Source organism: Callithrix jacchus, chromosome 17, assembly GCF_049354715.1.
Source record: "Callithrix jacchus isolate 240 chromosome 17, calJac240_pri, whole genome shotgun sequence".
In the NCBI taxonomy this organism is placed as follows: Eukaryota; Metazoa; Chordata; class Mammalia; order Primates; family Cebidae; genus Callithrix; species Callithrix jacchus.
Window position 1 is genome coordinate 37051211 of NC_133518.1, and position 20418 is coordinate 37071628.

The window sequence follows — 20418 nt, forward strand, 5'->3', positions numbered from 1 at the left end:
ACTAAGGAAATGAATTTTAATTCTTATTTATTTTTAATTAATTTAAATTTAAACAGCCACATGTGAATAATGGCTCCCTGTCGGACATCACAGCCCTTAAGTCCTCAAGGAGAATGGCTAATACATTGTAAATACTAACAGGTAGATATTTATTATTAAGATATTTTATCCTTCTTTTAAGTTTACAATTTCAAAATTCTTACTTTCTTATTACAGACTATCCAGATATTGTGATTAATCCATCTTGTACTTTATTTTGAGAGTTAATTTCACATTTTGTGAAGCACTGCTTCAATTGCTGCTTTTGCTAAGGTATACTATATAATGATATATTATAATAAATGAAATACAATGTAGCCATGAGAATGTATAAAAGGAAGAAACAGATAAATTGGATGAGAGAACACTGCTTTTTTTTTTTTTAATTTTTTATTGCATTTTAGGTTTTGGGGTACATGAGCAGAACATGCAAGACAGTTGCGTAGGTACACACATGGCAGTGTGTTTTGCTTCCTCTCTTCCCTTCACCCACATTTGGCATTTCTTCCCAGGCTATCCCTTTTCCCCCCAATAGACCCCAGTGTTTAGTACTCCCCTCCCTGTGTCCATGTGTGAGAGAACACTGTTATTTACATCTCAGTGGCTTAACAATGTGATTGTATTAATAATTTAAAAGACTTTGGGAAGAAACTTTCTTTGGGAAATATTTTCTAAAACAATACCCAGTTTTCAATAAGGTAATTAGCTTTTCTAAAAATATAAAATAGTTACAGGAATTGTAAAAGTGTTGATTGACATTATTTTCTTTTTCTTGCTCTTGCAGTGGGTCTTTCCTCTCCTACATCCTGAATATTATAAAGAAGAAGAGTAATCCATAAAATTAAAAGTTAAAGGACAAGGGTAAGTGAGGTTAATCGATATACCCCTCAGGTTTATTTAAAATTTGCAAACAGCTACCATATGCCTTGTTACAATCAGTTGTCCCATAGAAGGAAGGTCATTATCAAATTCCAAGATACAGATGCTTTGTTAATTTCCAAATACAGTCCAAGTGTGTGCTTACGCATTCATTCTGGCCATTAATTAAGGGCCACTTGGAAAGACTTTAAGCTCTTAAACTGGATTAGTGAAACTGATCAAAAGGACTAATTGAGTTTTGTAAATTGAGTTTTACATTATAGGGGGTGGACTTTGAAAAGAACTTCCTAAATTAGACATTACTGATTTCCTCATCACAGCCTTAAAATGAAGGTTGTCATTAAGAGGATTGGAGGAGAATCATAGACTGAATGTTGATACTATCTGCACAGTAGATGAAATGTGATGTAACAACAATCAGTGACAGAACACCAAAATCTGATAATACTTCATGATCTGGATGTTCAGTTTGACACTGAAAGTTGCTTTCCCTGTAATAGTTACTGATTTAGAACAAATTATCATAGCTATTCTCAAGAGACACTAAAAATATTTTTATTAGGCCTACATTGATGGATTTCTGAGTTAAATAATTGGAATGTTGTTAGACACAAGCATGATGCTTATATAGATTTTCTACTATTGTTGTATTTCATGAAGAAGCCACTTTTTGGGTTTCAATTTTGTATGTTATTTCTAATTCTCAGAAAATCATGCAGACTGTGTATTCCTATTTTATGGTGACTTACACCTGTAATGCCAGCACTTTGGGAGGCCGAGCCAGGCGGATCACATAAATCAGGAGTTTGAGACCAGTCTGAGCAACATGGTGAAACCGTCTCCACTAAAAATAGAAAAATTAGCATTGCATGCTGGTGTGTGCCTGTAATCCCAGCTACTCAGGAGATTGAGGCAGGAGAATCCCTTGAACCCCAGAGAAGGAGGTTGCGGTGAGCTGATATTGTGCCACTGCACTCTACCTGGATGACAGAGTGAGGCTCCATCTCAAAAAAAAAAGAAAAAAAAAGTGAGCAAAAAGGGTTTAAAAGGGATAAATTTCTTTATGGTTTCATGGGCAGTGGGTGCTCAAACTACAAGTGTATCTTCAACCATTCAGATTAAAAGCACTTACTTATCTTCAACACCATGTTATTTCTCTGATCTTCAATATAAGCACACAATATTTAAGTCTGTCTACAAAACATTAATTTACAAAAATAGGTCATATTAACAAATAAGGTCATATTAACAGTTTCCAGGGGTTAACACGTGAACATATTTTTCAGAGGTCATCATTCAACCCACTACATTCAATAAGGCCTATTTTCTGTTTAATCTCATTGTCCCATGTAAGTAGTCCAGTACTGAAAATATTCCTCATTAAAATGTAATTAACTCAAGGGCGGGGGATAGTTAAAAAATGTAATTAATTCATAATAATTTACAAAAACAAAAAACAGAAAGGCAAACTGTATATCTACGTAGGAGATAGTATGTTTAGTGGTAAATGATGCAGATCTGAATGTTGGACTCACTGCCTGGGTTACAATCCCACTCACAGGATCTGTGTCTGAGGACAATTCCTGAACATCTGTCTTTACTTTTCTCAGGTGCATAACAAGATAAGTATCCTCCTCATAAGGTTGTTGTAAAGATTAAATGAAAAAAACCCAGGTCAAGAATTTAACATAGTGCTGACCATGAAATAAGTGCTAAGTAATGCTGAACAACAGTATATGCTTCCCTGCAGCATTCCTTGAAGTTTCTTAGGCATAGTGTATCTATTCATCCGTCCGTCCATCCATCCATATTTCATTGACCTATTTATTTGCTTGTTTATTTTACTAAAAATTATTATAAATAAATCACAGTCCCAGAAATAAGAAGGCTTTCTTTCTCAGAAGTCATCTTCATGGACATTAACAAGTAAAATGACCATTTTTTTAACCTATAGATATTCTAAATATCCAGTCATCCACTCACTATTTATTAGGCACTATTATTTCTGGTCTCAAGAGTGAAACAAAATACCAAAAGATGATTTGGAAAATTTCAGCTGTCAAATAATTTACACTCTATTCAGTGAGAGAAATGAGTTATATGATACTGAGAGCATAATTGGTGATTTAAAAATGTAATATGAGACAGTGATGGAAACAGAATGAAATGCAGAGAACAAGCAGTTTAGGAGCATGAGGGTAAATAAAGATCAGAAGACCTTTACTCAAATGACAGCATATTCTAGAGGAAAGGTCATAGATAGAGAAGTCTGGGAAAAGTCAGGAATGAATCTCATTGTTGCCACTAATGAATGATTTTCTTTTTCTTAAACCCTAGCATCCTCATCTATAAAATTATATAATATCTATATCACTGAATTATTGGGATTATTGAAATAATGCATAAAATTATTGAAATAATGCATATAAAATAATGTCTGGGACCCAGCCCAAGATAAACAAATATTAGCTATTTAGTTGCTGTTATAATCACTATTAGTCAATTTCCTAGTACACAGCAGAAGTTTAAATAGTTTCCTTCTTTTTCCTGGATGGCAATTTCCATTTCAGAACCATTTCACTAAGGAAGCCCTTTGTACCTGCACATTTTTCTATAGTCTATGATAGTAACATATATCTGTTGAAATAATGTCTTCTTCTCTATGCTATAATAATCTCCCTGAAAATTGGAAAGATATCCTATTCATATGTGTTGTCCTAGCATACAATAAAATGCTCAACAGTTAGTTAGTAAATGTTTCTTGAACTAATATGATGTCAGGCACACCTTCCTCCCCTCCATCCCCCAAAATCTAATAGCTGTATTCATGCCTTCTAAGATAAAGAAAAATTCCATTTACATGGCTTTAGATTAGAGCTTAATACAAGTCCCCTTTAGAATAATTGTATTAGTTTTCTGTTCCTATATATTAAATTCTCATAAACTGATGGATTTGAAACAACACATATTTCTTATCTGATATTTGGGGTATGGCTTAGCTAGGTTCTTTCCTTGTCCTGATGTATCTATTAGTTGATCTATTATAATAGAGCCATCATTAGAAAAACAATTCATCATAATAGAAGAGTTATATTGTGTGTTATAAATTACTATAATGATACACTGCACCTGATAGTTATTAATTTAGTGCCATCTGATTTATCATAATATTTAACCATTCTGTATTTGAAGAGAGACAAATACAAGTTCATTTGCTTGGTTTCTGAGAAATGGCAAACAAAATATGCTCAAAAATCATAATGAGAACTTCTAAGTTACTGTATTTTCTGGATCAGAGTCTGTGATTATCTAGATAAGGTAGTTAAATTTCTTAACTTTATTTTTATTAAAGTCAGGTGATGTTTTATTACATCATGATGGTTATTAATCTGGGTTGTGATATCCGCCTGTGTTATCACATAGACTGTCTGCTTGATTTGGCCAATCTGGCTACCTGAGTAAGTGGCCTCTTCCCTCATCACGGTCCCTTACAGGCCTCTTTAAAGCCTGCAGTCTAATGAAAAAATAAACCTTCGCAGCTTGACGAGGACTTTGCTAATTGTTGGGCTTTCTTTATGGAACTTCCAAATCAGGGCTCCATTCAAATGACTTCAGGAGCCAGAATGATGGAGTTACAGAGTAAAAATTTATCCTGTCAGACAATTAAGCAAAACACACACATCATCCACAAGGAAAAAATATTATTCATGCTCAGTGAATTATTCCTACTCAGGAATTTGGGCCTAATGGTGTCCATGAACTATGACTAGGGAAGTGTCTATGACTTTTGAAATTTAATTACCCATAAAGAGATTAATTTTTAAAATGCTTAAATTCCATTGGCCAGGCATGGTGGCTCATGCCTGTAATCTCAGAATGTTGGGAGATGGGTGGATTACCTGAGTTCAGGAGTTTGAGCCCAGCATGACCAACACGGTGAAACACTGTCTCTACTAAAAATACAAAAATTATGCAGGCATTTTGATGCATACCTGTAATACCAGCTACTCCAGAAGCTGAGGCAAGAGAATCGCTCTAACCCAGGAGGCGGAGGTTGCAGGGAGTCAAGATCCTGTCACTGCACTCCAGCCTGGGGACAGAGCAAGACTTCATCTCAAAAACAAATACATAAATAAAAGGCTTAAATTCCATTATTTTTCTTATACATTTTATATTTCATTTAGCAAATAAAATTATTTATCACTGTATGCTAAGTTCATCAATCATTCAATAATTATTTCCCGTAAATATTTTTAAATGCACAATGTAATTATATATAATACATTGTGTATAAATACTTGAAAAAGGATGCCTGCAGTGAACTATTATCCCCATTCTGGAAATTTGGGCTTTCATTAGAGGAAAGTTTTAAGTGGAAAGAGTTTTGGAAGCTGCTGTGTCATTTTGACTATTTGGAGTGGTGAAAAAAATGTCTGGGGTGTCCTCTATTGTTCACTCAGCCACCACTGAGCACCTATTGTGTGTATAGTGGTGATCTAGACATTGGAGATACCACCGAAGTGCCTGACTTAATCAAGTCCATTAGTGGAATGGAGAATGATGAGCAGACAATAAACAATGTTAGATAGTGACAAGTGCTATGTCAAAAAGAAAAAAAAAAAAGACAAAATATGAGGTTAAGAGGGTGATAATGGAGTAAGTTTAGGATTACAGCAGTGGTTCTCAACTGGAGTGATTTTACTCTCCAGTTGATATTTGACAATGTCTGTAGACATTTTTGGTTGTCACAACTGGACAGGTACTGATGATATCTAGTGGGTAGAGACCAAGAGTGCTGCCAAAGATTCTACAATGCACAGTATAGCGCTGCCCCCGCAACAAATAATTATTTGGGATTTAGTAGTAGAGAGAGTGTGCAATGGACAAAATCTCCAAAAACATGAAGAAGTGGGACATTCACTAAGGGACAGCAAGAATGAAAGCTCCAAGCCAGGCTGTGACTGATATGATTAAAGAAAATGTTATCTTTTAAAAATATTTTAAATGACATCTTTTCAATCCCTCCTAATACTTCTAAGCCTAAGGCAAAAAGGCAAGTAAAAACTTACTACCGTACATTGTAAAACACAAAACTTGTATATTAAGCTAACAAAATATTAAATAAATATGTTCTGTTCCTCTTCCTTAAAATTCACAATGGTAAAATTAAAAATATATAAAGCTGTGGTTTTCATAGAATAGAAATTAAGCAAAGCCATTAATCATCTTATGATAATTTTTTTACATAATTTGAATTCTATGGACACTGCTGCTTATTACAAAATCCTTCTTGAATGAATGTAGATTTTCACTAGTCTTCAATACAGGAATATTTCATTCTGCTGAAGAAATAGAAACTGAAATAGTCAATAACATTATTATTAAAGCCACATTTGTATTTGAAAATAAATGTTGACTTTTACATGTCATATTCAATATTGTAATTAAGGTACCTATGATAAATTATCATTGTCAAAGAAGTATTTCAAAAGAGTTTTGCTATGGTCTGAATGTTTATATTCCTCCAAAATTCATATGTTGAAATCCAATTCCCATGGTAATAAATACTATTAAGAGATGGGGCCCTTGAGAAGTGATTAAGTCATAAAGATAGAACCTTGAATAATGTGATTAGTGTACTTTTAAAAGAGACCCCAGAGAACTTGTTTACTCTTTCACCACGGGAAGATACTGCAAGAAAGTGGTATTTATGAACCAGAAAGTGGGCCCTAGATACCACATCTGTTGATACCTTAATCTTATACATCTCATCCTTGATAATTGAGAGAAATTAATTTCTGTTGTTTATATGCTACCCAGATTGTGGCATTTTGTTATGGTAGCCCAAATGGACTAAGACAAGTTTCATTTGACCATATGATATTGCCATTTATATCATGATTTCCAAACATCTCTTAAAGCAATATCTAGATCATCTCAGTTCTTAAGTTCTTCTTATTTTATTGTAGAAATACAATAAAGAAAATTGAAAACAGCAATATGTTGCTCAATTTGTTCAATTTATTTTCAACTGAGATATTTCTTGATTTAAAACGGTTTCTACAGAAATTAATTTTGATATGATTTCACAAGAATCTCCTTATAGTGATACAAAGTTTTTAACTAATTTTCTTGCATTGGAATGGCACTTTTGTTGCATATTTTACAAGTAGGTTTTCTGTTTGTTTTAAAGAAACTAAAGTTAAGAAATACGTTCTGTGTGGGCCTTTTTTTTTTTTTGGTAAGATTTTGCTAACATTGCTAAGTTCAAGTAAAAACTTATACTAAATAATCATAAATAAAATTAATTCAAAATTAATTTTATTATCTGCCAAAGACAAAAATCCTTTCTTGTTTAAAGATACTTATGTTTATTTATCTCATATATCACATGCTTGTCTATTTTAAAATTCTTTCTTTTAATATCAGTTAGTTGACATTCCCAAATTGTGTCCAAATGGTTGGAAGATCAAATTTGATGTGTGTTTCACCAAGATGTTATCTTGGACAGTTCTAGAAAATATTCAGTATAATCTTTGAATTCTTCCAAAGAATGCGTTTGCTATCAAGACATTTGTTTAGTAAGTTTGTCTCTTATTATCTCTTGTTGACAAGTTCAAATTATGTTTTGTAGATAGCACAAAGAATATTTCTAGCTTTTTCCCAAAATTTAGCTGGTACACCTTTACTTTAAAATGACATTAGCCTCAATATTATAGACTTGTCCTCAACTATCATTAAATCAATGCTTAAGGTTTAAAAGTGTTTTTCCAGTGCTTCACATCACCATATTTAAAACAGTTGTAAAACAGATGAAATAATCTAATTTTTAAGTTTTCATTTTCTATTTCTGGTAGTTGAAATATATGCACATATACGGTCTTAGAAGAGAACATCATAGGGAAATGTGTCTATGGAGAATGGAGAGATGGAACATTGCTGACTTTGAAGGATGTAGGCCATAAACCCAAGAATGTAGCTGCTAAGAGTTAGAAAGTTTAAAAAAAAAAAGAAAAAAGAAAAAAGAAAAGAATTATCCCCTAGAACCTCCAGAAAGGAATAAGGTTTGTTGATATTGTGATTTTAGTCCTGTGTCAGACTTCAAACCCACATAACTAAAGCAACATTGGGAAATCTCAGAAATAGTAGGCTGAACAAGGGAAGCCATACACAAAACATTTGTATTATTCCACTGTATTGCTATATCAACATTAACACACTTTATATATACATAAAATAATACAATGGAATAATATGAGTATAACAGGTTATTTTGTGCTTTATATATTAGCAAATATAGCTGAATAGTATTTCATTACATGAACATATCATGATTTCTCCTTTAGATGGAAATGTGGACTGTTTTCAGTTTTTAGTTAGTATTCATAAACCATGCTCTTAAACATATTTTTTTCTGTGTGTTTTTTTTTTCTTTGATACACAGGACTCCCTTGCATGAAGCCTGGGCCTGTGGTCACTCTAAACTAGAAATTTTCCTAATTAAGTACCACCTCCTAAAAATACCTTTATTTTTTAACATTGTGATGCTAAATTCACTTTTCTTTACTGCAGCAACTTAGAACAATGCTATTAAGACTATTGCTATTAATAATAATGATAGCAGCAGTAAATTACCATTGTAAAGTTACATATAATCTCTTTCGATTCTTGTAAAAAATACTCTGAAGAAGTCCAGAGATGTGAAATGTCTTTTCTAAGTTACTATGGCAAGTGTAACTAGAACCTGAATCCAACTGTGTGACTTAAATCCCACACCCTTTCCATTGCATTCATTTGCCTCATACCTTCATTAATCTCTTCTTTCATTTACTCATCTAGTTACTGAATGCTTATGACATGCTAGGCACTGTGCTACTGCCTCTTATAATAGCATATTGTGTATTTATGTTATCATGTAATTTAGATTGATGACCTATAACCGAGAATGGTAATGTCATATGGCATATTCTGTTTTTCTATTCACTGCCTGTAATAGAGAAAGACCAACATTTTGTGAAGTTCCAAATGGGAACCCACTCAATTTTCAGAAATGTGCCTACTTTAAACAGTAAAAAAGAACAAAATAGAAATTCATCATATCCTTGCACATGTACAGAGAGTTAATTAGCTCTTTAACTTTTATCACGACTTACTTGTGTTGTTTCACATACAACATAAGAGAAATGTAAGCTTTCACTTCTAATAGAAATAGCAACATTTGATTAGCTTATTTGACATGATGTAAATAATGGAACTCCTGATGCCTAGTCTAAATTTGATTCAGGTATATCACAAATAAATAATATGGATCAACAGTCATTTAACAGATGACGTAAGATGAGATGGTTATTGAACTATACTGCCTATGTGTAACTGGGCAGTTTGAATGCCGTGCTTCATATATTGCTCGTGCAGTTTTCTAGGTTTCTCTATGGTGGCATATCTCAGGCAACTTTTGCATAAAAAACTATCTATGTAATTTTTTGATCCCATCTATATAACTTTTTTTTTTAGAAAAATAATGTTACTTGTTACTAGCATCAGGCTCCCTTGCCATTTTGTTGGTTTGTTCTTCCAGAACACATATTGATCCCATAGGAAGCTGTTTGGGAGAAGCTAGTCTCGCTTTTTTCTTTGTTACTTCTAGCCACAACACTGAGGCAGCAAGGTTTTGTCAATGTAGAGTTTCTCGTGTCTGTGTTTATCTCTGCCTGCATTCCAAAAGGAAATGTAAATAATGTCTGCATAATCACTTCCTTTGTTCCTTTTCACTATCCTGTATCATTGACAGTATTCTGTGGATGGAGTTACAAATGACAGTATCATAACATCATGCCAACTTTTAAGCAGTCATACACCAGATTTCTTTTTTTTTTTAATGTGTCATAGTTGGGCACACAAATACAAAGACTGGATTCCCACATACAAAGCGAACAGAAGAAATTCCTTGATAAAGTGGAGACTTTAAACAGAGAAGGAGAAAATGTGTACTTGGATAATTGAGCTCATCTTTATCAATGAAATTTTGCCTCAACACTTAATTTCCCTCTACTGTCTTAACATCTGCTTGCTTACTTCTCTTCTTAGATTTCTTTATGTGATGACCAAGATCAGATTATCTATGTCCCCACTGTACTCCCTAATACAGTCCAAGTTTCAAATCATGACACTTTCTTCTCCTATAATATGGTTTTGTGTTTGTTTTTCTGTATTTCCTAGCAGACTGTAAAATCTTTGGACAGAGACTGTTTCTCTGGTTCACTGTTGTATCATCAGTGCCTAGCATGGTATTTTGTATGAAAAAATCTGTATCTACCTCTATCTCTATCTATCTCTGTCTATATATTAAGAGGGACACAGACCGAGTATTAACAATGATAATGACACAATAGTGTTATTTGAATTCTGGTGTTAATTGTATTGAAGAACACAAAGCAATTGATATTCTGATGTTCTTACCGTATACATTGGATTGACACGATGTGGATATCAGATTGGCTGAAAATTTCAGCAATCAAGTTTCCTAAAACAAGTATTGAAAAGTATTGGCTCAGTTAGATCTCAACTGTTTAGTTGCTTTGTTGCAGTCTTCTTTTTTCTTTTCTTCCTTCCTTCCTTCCTTCCTTTCTTTTTGTGGCTGAGTTCCTGTTTAGAAAATCATTTTGGTTTTCACACAGTTAAATTCTGGAGATCACTGATAAGTTTGAATTCTATATAGTGGTTCTTGTTGTTGACTTTAAATAGGCCTGTGCCTTGTGGCTGCTATTATGAAATACAATTGTATTTTTTTTAATTGTAGTTTTTTCAGGTATACTTTTGAGTATCTTAGACACTTCTCTTTAGGTACAATTCACAATTTTGTATTGTAGGTGATGGGTCCCTGAAGTGGGTTTAGAATGAGTAATCTACCAGCTGAAAAGTGAAAAAGACTTGATAACCCATGGTTCAAGACTCTTCAGGGTCCTCTAGAGAAAAGAACCAATGTAATGAATAGATAAATAGAGCAAGAGTGAGATACGCGCACACACACACACACACACACGAGAGAGAGAGAGAGAGAGAGAGAGAGAGAGAGAGAGAGAGAGAGAGAGATTTTAAGGAATTGGCTTTCCTAATTGTGAAGTCTGGTAAGTCCCAAATCTGCCAGTTAGGCTGGCAGTCTGGAGAGCCAGGAAAGAGTTGATTCTGCAGTTTGAGTCTGAAGGCAGTCAGCTGGTAGAATTCCTTTTTTTGTGTGAGAGATCTGTCTTTATTAAGACCTTCCATTGATTGAATGAGGCCCATCCACATTATAGAGGATAATTTGCTTTACTTAAACTCTACTGATTTAAATATTAAACTAATCTAAAATGTAACTTCATGGAAATACCTAGAATAATGTTTAATCAAATATCGGATACTACGGCCTAGCCAAGCTGATTGACACATAAAATTAACCATCACAGCCCATATAATACATCTCTTTTTTTTCCCCATATCTAACAGACATCAACTGTTTAGAAGAGAAAAGCTGTTGTGAGAATTCTGACTGGGAGCTCTTCTACCAGAGCAAGAAGTATTTAGTAATCAAAAGCCAGCAAACAGGGTCAATCATTTTTTGCCATTAAATTTAGAATAGGCTATGCCATCAACTTGTGTGGCTTTAGATATTCATTTAAACAGTTCTAAAACAGTATGTGTCAGCTTCCTTATTGTCAAGAATAACTATACAATCACACAAATGTGGAATGTAGCATACACATTGTAGAATACAATCATTTCTATTGCCTTGTTATTTCTGTAATAAATGCAGAGAATCTGATATTGAATATTGGAAATGGAACCCCAGAGGCTAGAAGTTGGCTCTAAATTTAGAGCATAAGATCTAATTGGGTTCTAAATTTGACAAAATGATTGTTCCTAGTTCCCAGTCAATGGTGAGTACTAGAAGAGCCATAAACTACATATGTACCACATTTTCTTTTACACTTGCAAGTACACCAATTGCTTTTTATCCATGTTTGAATTTTTCCACAAAGCACGATCAAGAATGCTTGTAAAAACATTTGTCTACATGGGAAAGGGAAGCTCCATATTTTAGTCATGTGCAAAGACAGGTAGCCATCTGGAAGGGGTCTGTTTCTGTGTGTCCAAGATGTGACTGGCCTTCCCTGATAATAAACAAAGTGCCCAAAGAACTTGTCAAGGGGTTTGTCATAAGGTAGACCAAGTGCTCACAATCCCACGCAAGAAAGACACTATGCAGTGGAGTCTGTTCTCTACTTGATGTGTGCAAGTTCCATTATAGCTAATGGAAATTACATGTGCATTTTCAGGAAGCGCTATGCTGTGTGAACTGCAGAGGAAGAGAAAACATATGCATGAGATTTTAAAAGAAAGAAATAAGGAAAAATAACAGAAAACAATAGAAACCAAAATCATTTTTCTTCTGTGCTCTTGTATTGATAAAAACTGTGGAGGCTGAAAATGAAAGTGTGCACTTTTTAAAGAAACTGTAGTTATGTGCCCTCCCAACTATGGGGAGCCCAGATTCACAAGTGCCTGTTTGGCAACTGGTACTTTAGCTATTCATTTGGTTCCATAAAACAGTAGGTATATTGCATGGGAGTGTTGACTTTTTTTTTCTCTTTTTAGTTCTTTATTTTAAATGATTTAAAAATATTATAATTATAAATTCTGGAATTAATGTAACTGTATAAATATAAACTTCCTTTTACATAGACCAGAAAATACAGGCTGTGGAAAGCATTTATATGTCAAAATACACTTCAAATAGTAAAAGTTGTGTAGATAGTATCAGAATATATTTAAAATCGCATTTTTAGGCAATAGTTGATATAAATTTAAATTAATTTTTGTTAAAACAGGTAACATCAAAAACACAAATAAGGATGGTTATACTTTGAAGTACATAAAATGTTTGAAATGCATAAATATTTTGAATTCTTGCCACATAACTAAGTATGAATTCCTAGCATGGATCAAAATCTTCCAAAGAAATCTTGGCAGAAAAACACAAACCACACACCACAGAAAATATTGAGTCAGTCCCATGAAAGGAAATAAACAGACTACAAATAGAAATTGCTTTATTTCTAAGTCAATTCCTTTTGGCAAACTGCATGGTAATATAATGTCTTTTCTATGGTGATGAAAGAAGTGTAAGTCATGAATAGACCTTTACTAATGATTAGCATTTACCACATGATAGTTAATATTCACAATAGAGATAGATATGGTTTTATGCAATATAATTTAATCAAATGCCAGAAGAATTTTCTAGTTTTTTTTTTTTTTTAACTGACCAACATCCAATTATCCCTGTGTGTGGTTTCTGTGCACAAAGGAAAGAGTTTCTCTTTTATATTCTGCCATGACCCCTGGGGCTGTAAGAATTATTAAGATCACAGCCACTACTTAGATTTGCATGAGCAATTAAAAATTCTGGAACTTATCTAGTCCCACTGGATGGATTTTCTAACATTTTAATAATAAAGTTGATAAAGATAATTATGATGATGGCATTTATTAAGGGTCTACACTATGTTCTACAAAGATCACTGTTCCTTCACACAATAATCATAATATATACTTACCAGAAAATGCCTATTACAGATGAGGAAACTGGGCTCAGAAAAGCTAAATAACTTTTCCAAGATTTCACACCTGACAAGTGTCTGAATGACTAAGATCAAATGTCTATGACCTAAAGCTTGTGTTTTTCTCCATTTACTATGCTGTCTATCTTTATGTGGCTAAATGTTTATCTTATACTTAAGAATTAACTGACTATATGTATTACAGATGATCAAACAAAAATTTAATATGCCATAAGAAATAATTTTTATTTAAAAAATATATTTCTTATATAACTTAGTTCACAGCATAACTTTTTAATTTTAATACAGTCTAAATAAAGTAAAGCCACTATTACATTTTTGTTATATTTTAAAATGTAATATAATGACTACAATTTTGATGCAGGTAAAATACACCCTGTATCAAATATATATGTGTTATGCAAGTGTGTCCTGATAAAAAAAATGCTTCAGCATATTTATTTAAATTCTGAAATTGGAGGCTGTCTATTAAATTAGGCCACTAAAGACCATCAAAGTACTAAGTTATTGTTGTTTATCTTAGCCATTGTCTAAATCCTTTAGAAATGAGCAATGTGTCAGTCTGAAGGTTTTGAGGGATCTGTTTCCTAACCAAACATTCCATAAAGTTCCAACCAAGTATATAAATTATTAGTAGCTTTTGCTAGCAGAATAGATGCTAGATGCTTAAAGCTTTTTTATTTCCCCCCATGAAGTTTTTGAAACAGAAAAGAAAACTTCCTTCTGTTTGACTCAAATTGGGTTTCCAGATGTGCAGGGTCAAAGGTTGGAAATAAAAGTTTTGAGTTTTAGCCTACTCTAACCAGAGAGTATGCCCGAATGTGCGAGAGCTTCCCCAGAGGGTGTCCTTTTGTGGTTTTTATGTTTTTTTCTGTTCTCTGCTGCTAAGAAGTCCATACACCTCTGCTGACTTAGGCTATTCTGATTCCACTTTGTAAGTGGTCTAAGCCTCTTGGATTTACCCTTTAGCAATTGACTATTTTGGACCATTAAAGTTATAAATGCATAAGTTTGGAAAGCTGATAATTCTCTTCTTCCTGAGTTTGATGTGTCAGGTTCTATTTGGTAACATTTGATCTTCTCTATTTTTGTCAACTACCAGTCTGAGATGAGACATAGGGGGTAAATTAATAAAATATAGATACATCAATAATTTGATTTTATTTTGTTCTGCTGAAGGGTACATCTTTAACAATTGCTTTATACCTTAAGAATATTTTTGCAGGCCATACTTATTCAGAGAATACTCTGGAAATTGACAATTTTACTAGAAAATATTTAAAATGATTTATTTTTAAGGCATGAATTATGATGTCAACTTGAAATACCATGTTATCAAAAATAAACCAGAGCAACATCTCAAACTTTTATTTGTTTTCCTTAATTATGAAATTTATGAAATACAGTAGTTTGTTATATTATAGGAAGTAAGAACAAATACACTGTGAGCACCTAGCAGTAGCAACAATAACAAAAATGTTCTCTTCTGTTCTATTATGATTAAGTTGAATTATAACACATGCTTTCCTTTTTCCATAGTTTATTCTAAACTCTGAGCCTTTTATGTGGATTTTAAAACAAAGGGAATCTCATGAAACAGTCTGTAAAGCTGTCTGTCTAACTAATACCTCAGAGCCCTTTAGTGAGGAGGCCACAGAGGAGAGTGAAAGAAGTCAAAAAAGACAGGATGTGAGGAAGCAGGAATAACAGTCATAAAATATTAGTATAGATACCCAAAATAACCTATTGTCTATAATCAATGTGGGAAAATATAATATAGGAAATAATGCAATGCAAGTGTAAGCACAGCTATTAACTCGGGTTCTGTTCTCAAAGTCTCAGACATTCCATTCCCACTAATATAAATATGTTCATATTAATTAAATATGTCAAAGTTAAAAAATATGTCATATTCAAAAGGAGAGTTTTTTGTAAATTTCCTTTTCAATGACCATCAGGAAGTCACAGGACAAACTTCTAACATGATCTGCCCATATATTTCAAAATCTGTATTTAACCAAGGGCTCCTTGCTCTAAGAGTTTGTTGCACCCATTAAGTATTGTATTTAAGAAAATGATATTGTTAAATTGCATTTTCCAAATCCAGTGAATAAATAACAAAGTGTGCTAATATTTTATTAATGACTATTAAGTTCTTTACATAACCTTAATATAGAATTTTATTTTTAAAAAAGTTATGACCTGGACTTGGTTGTTTTGAATAATGTATCAAACCAATTACTTAAAAAGAAATATACTGGTTGTAAACTGTTCAACTTTAAGTAGTATTCAGTGTGGTGATTGAGGGGTAAGTTTTAGAAGTCACATTGCCTGGCCCTTTAAATCCTGGCTGTCTCCATTTGGCCAGATACTTTATTCATCTGTGTGACTGTTGCTTTATCTGTAACTATGTCATAGGTTTACTGTGAGGAATAAAAGATGTGGTATATATAAACCCTTTAGAATAGAATCTAAACACATAACTATTAGTATTAATCAGAATGAGAGCTCCATGAGAACAGGAATTTTTTTTGGTCTTATCTGCTCACCGATGTATTCCAAATAGCCAAGAGAGTGATTTCCAAATAAAGAAATAAATCTACCAATTTAAAGAATAATTTTTAATTATACTTTGATAATAAAGTATGACAATTTATATTAACATCAGCAGAGAGAGAAAAAGTAAAATTCTATTCAAAACAAAATATGCAGAGAAAATTTGAATTGAATCCACTTATTATTAAAAACTTCTAATTTTTTAAATTTTATGTCATTGTAGCCAATTAATGCAGCTTAGAGAATAGTTATTATTGAGAATTTTCTGAGATTTCTAGGTAATCTAAAAGGTGTTCCATTGTTTTGTAATGTTCAATGTGTGTTTGACAAGAACACATTTTCTATTTGCATGATAGAATATTGTAAGTTATATATTATATCAAGCTCACTTATGTTGTTAAACTCTTCTCATTTTTGTCTGCCTGATTTAATACGTCTCAAAAGACACAGCTGTGGAAAAAAAAACACATAGTAATACAAGAAAAAATGGTGAGAGAAGGGCCGGGCGCGGTGGCTCAAGCCTGTAATCTCAACACTTTGGGAGGCCGAGGCGGGTGAATCACAAGGTCAAGAGATCGAGACCATCCTGGTCAACATGGCAAAACCCCGTCTCTACTAAAAATACAAAAAGTTAGCTGGGCATGGTGGCGCGTGCCTGTAATCCATCCCAGCTACTCAGGAGGCTGAGGCAGGAGAATTGCCTGAACCCAGGAGGCGGAGGTTGTGGTGAACCGAGATCACGCCATTGCACTCCAGCCTGGGTAAGAAGAGCGAAACTCCGTCTCAAAAAAAAAAAAAAAAAAAAAAAAAAAAAAGGTGTGAGAAATGTATACAGGCAACTCTAATTAAAATAAAAATTATATAGCAACATTATTATTAGACAAAACAGAATATAATGGGAAAATCATTGGTAGGGACAAAGAGTAGCATCCTGTACTGATAAAGGAAGCAATTTGTAAGATATAATAATTAGAGACTTCTATGTACTTTAATACTTTAGGTTTAAATTTATAAAGTAAAATATAACTAATTTAAATGAGATTTTATCAATCCAATCTCAGTAGTACATTTTAACATACTCCTTCCAGAAATTGACAAAATCAAGTAGACACAATCAGAAAAGTTTAACATAGGTGAGTTTTATATAATACATATCTTACAGTTTTCCATTCTGCAAATTGAAAATGTGTAACATTTCACTATGGAACATTACAAAAACTGAACACCTTTTAGACCACATAGAAATCTCAGAAAAGTTCCAAAAATAACTACACTGTAAGCTACATTAATAGACTACAGTTATAAGAAATCAGAAATGAAGCCACAGAAAACCTTCTTTTCCCTTAATCTTGGAAACATGAGACTCTCTTAAACTACTTGAAAATAAATGTATTTACAAATAGAAGACAGAAGAAAAAGACAAAGAAATAACCCTAGAGAACTCCAAAGTAAATAAAAGAGGGAAAGAAAAAGAAAAACAGCAGAAATTAATAACAAGCACAACAATAAGAAATGCTATAAAACAAACGTAGGTTCCTTGAAAAGAATAAAACAATATTAAAATTCAGGCAAGATCACTTAAGAGAATAAAAATAAAGGCACATATAAATAATATTAGGAACAAAAATGAGAGTATAATTACAAATGGAATCTAGATTTTTAAAAGCTATAAAATTATCATCAATAACTTAATGACTGTAAATTAGAAACTTAGATGCAATGGATTATTTTATAGGTAATCACAAATCTCTAAAATAGAATCAAGAAGAAATAGAAAAACTAGGGTATGTTAATAACCAAAAAATAATAAAATTAATAATTTTAATCTCCCAGGATCAGATACATTTTATGGACAAGTTATGAGATGTATCTGAAGAAAAGAGATAACCTCTCACCAATCAAATTCTAAAGAAAGTATAAATAAAGGTGAACAGAACACAGGAAGATCACTTGCTCAATGCCCTATCATTTTCTTTTTAAAATTCAGTGTGGTAAAATTTTAGGGGAAATAATATGAGACCTACAATGTGCCAATAAAGTGACTCCCCATTTCCACCATGGATTCTTAAAATAAGTCACAAGCATGAATGTAGCCATGCAGTCTAGATTGAATAATCCAATTTTTCAATTCCTCACTCTCTTTTGGAAATATTCATTCTGAAAGAATGGAGAGACTTGGCTTTTCCACAGGATTTTCTCTAAAAAAGAAGATACCCGACTCTATAGACCAAAAGTCATCACTGTGTCTCTTCCACAAATTCCTAATCTTAATCGTACACCCTCCCCTCATACTTGATAGAGAAAATAGATCCACCAGTATTATCTATGACTGCCCACCCTTCAATATCCAATAGTGTACATGAATATATATATATATATTCCCTCTCTCTCTCTCTCTCTCTCTCTCTCTCTCTCTCTATATATATATATATATATATATATATATATATATATATATATTCTCTATTCCTTGTTTCCTCAAAGAATGACCCAAGTCCAGGTTCATTGCATTATGTGCCCATTACGGTTTTTCAAGATCTTTAATGTCTTTCTTTTATTCTGAGCCTTTTTCTCACCCTCCACAATAGAGTAAAAATAAAACAGACATACAACACCTTTATTAGCTTTATATTGCCGCATAACAATTACAACAAGCTCAGCTTAAACCAAAAGCAAATTCATATTTTGCCGTTGATGTGGATCCGGAGTCTCACGTGGCATGGTGCGGTTCTCTGCTCAGGGTCTCTCATGACTGAAATGAAGTTGTCGGCCAAGGTTACCATCTCAATTGAGCCTCAGGATTCTCTTCCAACCTTATTCAGGTTGTTGGAAACATTTAGTTCTTAGAGGTTGTGGTATTGAGGTTCCTGCTTTCTTATTGGCAGATGACTACAGGCTGTTCCCAGAGGCTGCCTGCAGGTCCTCCTTGCCATGTGACCTCTCCACAGGTTATTCACAGCATGGATGCTTGTTTGTTTGTTTGTTTTCCAGGCAATTTGTAAGTCATCTCTCTGATGACTTTGGAGGCCAGCTGGAGAAGCTGAGCTTCCAAAAGGCTTACCTTATTAGGTCAGACCCACCCAAGATAATCTTGTTACCATATAAAGTACCGTGTATCATAATTGTGAGAGCACCATATCATTGTATTGACTGGTTCTATTCACACTTGAATAGCAGTGGATTATGCAAGTGTGAGTCTCATTGGGGATCATCGTAGAATTCTGCCTTCCACCGCACGCAAAGCAAACAGAAACAAAACAAGGAAAAGAAAAAAAAAAAAACCAGCCTTTCCTTGCAACCTCCTTTCTTATTTCTCTTCGCTGCTACACTTGAGATAACACTGTATTTGCTGATTTCTACACTTTCTCAACTCTTATTACAAAATACGCTTTCCTTTAAAACTATTCTGTCTATCCAATTGCTCATTAGCCGTCTCCATTCAGAACATCTTTAAAAACATTATGTCCACATAGAAATTTATTTCTTTTCTTCCTTTATTTCTTTTATTTTTCAATATAATAGCCCAATCAAATATCTTTTCTTTCAAAATAAATATCCTAAAATTATACTTGATTCTGTCTACTCCTTTATTTCCCACAGAGGTAGTAATTAAGTCTTGTAAATCTTACATAGAATTGTGAATACTGGGCCATTTCCAAGAGGTCCAGCCATTATTTTCACTCAGTTTCTCTTTAGCCTATGGACAGCCTCCTCCCTGCTTATCCTGCCATCTGCAGTCACTGTCTCTGTTTCTCAACAACACTGTTATTCCCCATTGTTTCCCTAGAGATAGAAATGTCCAACAAATGAATCGAGGCATCTTTCAAAATTCTAGCACAGCGTTTTTCAAGATTTAATAATCCGTAACTTTTGACTTTTGGAGATGATCATTGGTACTTTAAAATCACAAACTGGTTAGAGTTTGGGAATTTTTAAATTATTAAAAAGTAAATCCAACCTCATTTGTGAACAGTTACAGTTTTCTCTTGGATGTGTCATTTACACAGCAGAAATGTTTTCTAAATAAGGAAAATCTGGCATGATGAAATACTAAATGTTGCTGAATAATGTTGTAAAAACCCTCAGGCCATCTGTAAAATGGGTTTGTGTTTCATATCTTTGCTTTCAAAGTCCTCCAGTGACTTTACATATATTTTTCTGGTAATTTAGATATCATTGAACTGGGGACTCCATAGTGAAAACCTTTAATACTCTTGAAGAAAAATAAAAAAATAACAGTTTAATACACTAGAAAAGTCTTTTTTTCCTCTTGTTTTTCCTACACACTAAATCTAAAAATTTAATCTTTGCTAAAAGGATTGAG

At 33.2% G+C, this 20418-nt stretch overlaps 1 long non-coding RNA gene across 1 annotated transcript in view; it reads left to right on the top strand.

The window, feature by feature from the left end:
* LOC108588829 (uncharacterized) overlaps nt 1-20418 on the top strand; it is a 147495-nt gene that overhangs the window by 69599 nt on the left and 57478 nt on the right. Inside the window, exon 3 of the long non-coding RNA XR_004735951.3 lies at nt 824-900. This is a non-coding gene — a long non-coding RNA (uncharacterized LOC108588829). The remainder of the gene's footprint in view (nt 1-823; nt 901-20418) is intronic.